This window comes from Mytilus trossulus, chromosome 14 (assembly GCF_036588685.1).
Source record: "Mytilus trossulus isolate FHL-02 chromosome 14, PNRI_Mtr1.1.1.hap1, whole genome shotgun sequence".
In the NCBI taxonomy this organism is placed as follows: Eukaryota; Metazoa; Mollusca; class Bivalvia; order Mytilida; family Mytilidae; genus Mytilus; species Mytilus trossulus.
In genome coordinates, this window is record NC_086386.1 from 62,923,509 (window position 1) to 62,929,737 (window position 6,229).

The window sequence follows — 6,229 nt, forward strand, 5'->3', positions numbered from 1 at the left end:
GTATCCCAGCTTAAACTATACAATATTGATTGCTGAATTTGTGGTTTAATATAAAATATCTGAACATTTCATCTTATTTTGACTTACTGAATGGGTTCTGGCTATTATCCATACAACTTTACAATAACAGTGAGTGCCCCTCGAATAGCATTCCAGTAGTTTATATACGATGCCCTTCCAATAGACAACTTTCGAGTTCGATGCATTTCCGTCAAAAACTTTGGTTTTAGTGAACATCATTCGTGCGTTTAGGGTCGTCGTTACTTCCGTTCTAATGTTGAGCGAGTGGTTGGAAAATTATAAAGCTATATTGCACGGATTATATGGCAAATTGAATTTTCATAATTGTCTTTCAGCACAGCTGTCATTAAGAAATTATGTACAAACATAACAAATATTATTTCTAGTTTATTCTGCACAATGACGATCACTAAGACGCTTGATAAACGTTTATAGTGCAGGAATAACAAAAGATCTCCTCTATCTGGTAAATTACGTCACACAGGCGCGCATAATTGACGAGTTTTCTTAGGTGACGGACAAACTCGAAAATAGTCTATAGAGAGACATCAAATATTAACTACTGTTATTTTTAAATCATATAGACCAGAGCAAGAAAACATTGAATAAGTGAAAATGAGTAAAACAATTCAGGAATATTTCCCATAATTACAAATAAAAAGAAAGATACATTCCAAAAAGCGCGGTAAACATAACCTCCAATGTTAATACGTGATTTCCTATTATGGTTGTAAAAGTATAAATTAATAAAACAAACAAGTAGGTTTTTTTCCCTAGTATGTCGATAGAATATATGGGTAATTTATACTGTCACAATGTAAATATAACTGTATTATGAGGCAGGATAACCATGCACACTATAAGTGTTGCACGAAAAAAATGATACTCTCGAAGCTAAAATTTTGACCTTTTTCTAAATTTATCTGACTCCTCAAACATTTTCGTTAAAGGGTTAAAGGGATAGTTATACATATTGTTTTGTACTTTTCTTAGATGAATTCGTTGAACCAGTAGTTATTGAAAACGTTACTGTTCAATCTTACTCCGATCAAGATGTTGAAATGATACAAACGCACGGCACAGAGGACTGGGAAAGCTGTACAGCCCTCTGCACAAGAGCTATGAATTGTATTGCAGCGTTGTTCAGTTGGACGGATATCAATTGCTTTTTGTATTTCGATCTGGTCTCAGGAGAATTCGAAAACAAACATGAGTTGTTGATATTGAATGTGACGCAAACAACAAAGTTATATCTTACTTCATGGAAAAGAGGTTTGTATCTTAGTTGGAAACTATTATACATGTATGTTTACTGGAACATTAACCTTGCATAAAAGTTTAAAACATTCAAAAATAATCATGCTACCCAGCGTGAAATTCTTATTATTTTCGACTTTTTTTTTTTTTAATTTTATGTTAAGGAATAGAATAACAATGCTAGCAAGCTATTATAATAACTTATTTTTGAAAGACCTAACAGGTTGGATGTTTTCAAATTACTGCTGTTTGAAAGAATACTATATAATTATCTACTGCGTGCTTGGCATGCTATTATTACTACTGAATGATAGACACAAACAAATACTGCTTGCAGTGTTCTCATCATCATGTATATAAACATTGTGATAAATAATCATGCTACATTATTAATTTAGTATGACGACCTTATCACCTCGTGTCCTAATTAGCATATAATGTGTTTGACACGTGCGCACAAATGTACTGTTATTTTCTCATTATTTTCACTGTTATTCAAATAAAATATAAACATTTTAGCAGCTTACATAAACTTTTATCATATATCTTTTATCAAACAAAATGTATTTACCCTGCTTTAAGGTTTTTCTCTTATTAAGTATAATTTTTTTATCTTCAGACTTCAAGGGGAGGCAATAAAATCGAGAACAGCAAAACCTGTTTAGGTATTTTCGAAAAATTCTGTATTTTTCCTGTAAGAATCGAAATAACGTCAGTGTATTTAGTGCAGTTTTTTTTCTTAATATCAAGTAATGTATAATTTCAATGTGTATGTATATATATCATTTTTTTTTAGTTTTCTTTGAAATGATAGAAATTGGAGGCATTTACCCCTTACTCAACGACAGAAACTTTAAATGTATGTTACTTATATAAGCTATAATTGAAACTCGTTAAAATCGATTGCTTTGTACACGTATGGTTTTGTAATGATTTATAATATTGAACAGTTAAATTGATTCGTCTGCTGTTTTTATATTTTGTATTTTTTGCGAACAATCATTGGACATTTTTTAACTACATGCAAGTAAAATGAACGATTTAGAAATTTAAAAAAAACAGTGACCAATGGTCAAATATGAAAAAGGCAAACGATATGTTAAGGCTTAGGGCATATGATACAGTAACAGTGGAGTTTATAACGTCGCTTACGTAAAAGGTTACTTTTTACGACGTCAAAACGTGTCTTATTAGGAAAATATGTATATTTCCACTGATTTTAAGCATTAGCAAATTTTTGTTACGGTATCACAGTAAAATCAAAACTTTTTTGTATTTCCTTGAGAGCCATAGACACCAACATAAACCATATACAAACATATCCTTCTTAAACATTGTTAAAGAGAGGGGGTTGAAACATACCAACATGGGAATCTTTAAATATAATCTTGAACATGTATATCATGTATGCAATTTACATTAACCAAAAGCAACTATAATTGTGTTAATTATATTTACAAAACAGGTTTTGATAATTCTACTGAGACTACCACTGAACTAGTACCAAGTAAGTATAAATAAGAATAAGTAATGTAGCTCTGCGATATATAAAGACATATCAATCACACTACATCTTTCATTGACATTTTGCAAACTATTGTGTATCCAAACATTAATGAAACCGAAACCGAGAGATTTAAAATAAAATTAATCTCAATTTCAATACGTTTCAAAATGCACAAATAGGAACATCAAATGAATATTGAATAAAAAAAGAGGCATACAAAAATCAAAGTCATGCGTGCACTACATTGTATCTTTTATGGTATATGATACATATAATCATATAAAACGTTTTTCAATTATTGATAGATAATAATTATAACTTCTACTGATATGCATTGTACTAAACATCGGAATCATCTATATATACGCCTGTTTACGGGACTTATAAATTTAAAGTATTTCGTTCTTCTGTCCGTCGTTCCGATGTTAACAGTTATTGTTTTCTACTTTGGACGGTTACAGCATTTTCTTCTTTCAAAATTCAAAACCCAAGCTTTGTTAATATTTAGGTAACTATTGTTGTTTTGTATCCATTAGATAAAGAGGATTTTGATTGGTTAATGTTTTCCCTAAAGATAAATATTTTAAAATTGTCAATTTATAACTCAAGAACGAGAGTATGTATGAAATCTTGTTTTGGAGTTAGTATCATAACAAATGAGTATTAATTTTAAGGACATATTTTTTTATAATTAATATTCATTGCAATGTGACATCGAACGAAGATAGACGTGTAGTACACCAATGCATACTATAATTTAATGCAGATTAACGACATAACAAGAAGATTAGGTGAAAAAGACGACCTTGGAATTAGCGAAAATTCAAACTCATTTTCATTTTCAACGGGTACATTGTTTTTATTAAGCGTTTTTTTCTCTCTTCAGGGCCAAGTGGAGAAGACTTCATAAGTCTGTTTGACTTGTGTCTTATCCAATTTGTACTTATACAAATAAAATATGTTTACACTAAAGTGAGTGCTTATAATCCTAAAATGAAAATTAACAATCATATAAATATCAACGAATGTACTTTACAAGGTATGCTACTATAATTTTGAAAAAAAATATAGAAAAAGTATAATATAATTTATTGAAAACAATATACATTTTATTTTGAATAGTGACGACGACAACACTAGAATGTACATGCACACTGAATGACTGCAAAAGTTTTAAAAACTCAACAGAAATACTCGAAATGATAAAGGAAATAAAGAAGAACTTATATATTGATAAACAACAATTATCATCAACAAAAAGAAGATTGATATCAGCAGAGGATCCCCGAACTTCGTCCCAATCTATTGGACTTTTTGGGGTAGCCATTCTAACGTCTGTAATACTTGCAATTGTCGTAGCTGATGTGCCAAGATTGATAAGTTTCTTTAGGAATTCAAGCATTAACAAGATACATGATCACTTGGAATCTTGAAATACTTTACACCGAACGACATTTTCGTGTCAATAATAAAAGTTTATTTCCTAATAGATTTGATTCTTCTGGTGCATGTTCAACAAATAATGAACATTATGATTTATGTTGTCATACATTTTGTATTATCAATTAATTAAATATTCTATGTTACATTTAGCTGTCATACCTTTGGAAATGTATGATACGGGTTATAATACTCGTATATTTAACGAAGGAATGTTACTAAAACCCTACTGTGACGTACTCGATTTTTTTATATAATCGGTTTAATTGAGGTCTTGAGCAGATTTGTTACATGTAAACTAAACATTACACAATTTATGTTTATAATGATGTTTCAATGTGATTTTTTTATAACGAATTATTAAACTTTTATTTATACTCTATAGAATAAAACTTATTTATCATTTCAGATATTATGTTTAATCCCTGACATTTTTTCTAGTGATTATACATAATCCCTGCAAATTTTAGTGATTATACATTTTGTAGTAACTGACAGTAGTCCTTTATCTAAGGTGGCACGGTAGTATTTGCATTCCAGAATTTAGGTTAAGTCAATGCATCTGAACAGTGTGATTTGACAAAAAAATACAGTATCAACTGAACACACTTTCTAAACTGAGGGATTAATCGGGTGAAGGAAAATTTGAAATAATTTTGCAAACAGATGAAAATGAATTTTTGAAAATAATTTCAATTGTGTATTCACTGCATGATAAAAGACATAAAAGCACTAGTGGCCTAATGGTTTTAAAAATAGCAAAAAAAGATAAACGGTAATGGTACACATTCAAATTCATTTCTGAATAATAAAATGAAAGTACTTCAGTTAACTGTGAGTGTAAAATCTTTGCAGTGTTAGAAAGTGGCGAAAATTCCAAAAAAGCTATCATTATCCCTTATGGGCCAGAAAATCCATCGTGCCACCTTAAGTGTGTATCGTATTATTTGTAAAGTCGTCTTTTACAAAGATTGGGTTATTTCCCTTTTAACCTGCAGACTGACTGATAAATACTCTCATCAATTAAATGAGTCGCTTGATTCTATAACATGCTATGCTTTCAACCCCTTAACTATATATATATATATTTAGACGAGTTGTATTCTTTTCCGACCCACAGTAAAACCTGACCGAAGTTGGCCACCCGTTTAGTTGTGTGGGATGTAAAAATACGCAGTCGCGTCCAATCCGAATGGGAATATTAGATCCAATTTCTCGTGAAGAGAGAACACCACTTTTTACCAAATTCTATCATAAAATAAGAAAATAATAAAAATGTGGCTACAATGTAGAAAGTTTTGCTGTACCTGTTAAATTAAAACATCACTTAACATTAATCAGTATACGCATACTTATAAGAACTCATCAGATCGTACATTCTCTTGATACTGTTTACTTATAATTATTTGGCATTGCACAAGGTCATGCATTTTATTACGTTTTTACCTAAAACCGTTGGATATATACTGACTAATACTTTCGATACATGATTTACCTCCTAGTTGTAATTCGCTTTGAAATAACTATCAGTTATTTAATTACCCCTTTGTCGATATTTAATATATATGGTTTTTGTGCCTTGTACCGACATTTTGAGTTGAGCTAATGGCAACTGTCCATGTTTTTCTTTATCATGTTGTCCTGTTACGCGAGTGACTCGTGTAAAGGAGAGGGTTAGAGGCTCGCTTGTTTAATGCGGCCGCATTATTTTTGTGTGTCGGTCCAACGTCAGGAGCCTGTAGTACATTGTTTATACAGATCTGTCATATTTTTTTTCTTTTTTAATACATAATTTTTAAGTTATCAATATATAAAATAGATGTAAAAAAAACTAAAATAAAGCAATTGGAATGCCATGTAAGTCATTCAGCAAACTAAGTTCAACGAGATCCTATGCCTGCTTTCGTCACAGCGAATTTGGACAAACATCGGTATTTGAAAGAGCCTTAAATTGTGAATAAGTAAGTCATTAAAGTTTTATTGACTGAACTATACTTTCTCTGG

General features: G+C 30.6%; 1 long non-coding RNA gene across 1 annotated transcript; it reads left to right on the forward strand.

The window, feature by feature from the left end:
* Window positions 1-1,179: 1,179 nt before the first annotated feature.
* LOC134697082 (uncharacterized) lies at window positions 1,180-2,785 on the forward strand. The gene is made up of 3 exons (XR_010103066.1): window positions 1,180-1,293; window positions 2,075-2,137; window positions 2,744-2,785. It is a non-coding gene; the product is annotated as an uncharacterized LOC134697082 (long non-coding RNA).
* Window positions 2,786-6,229: the final 3,444 nt, after the last annotated feature.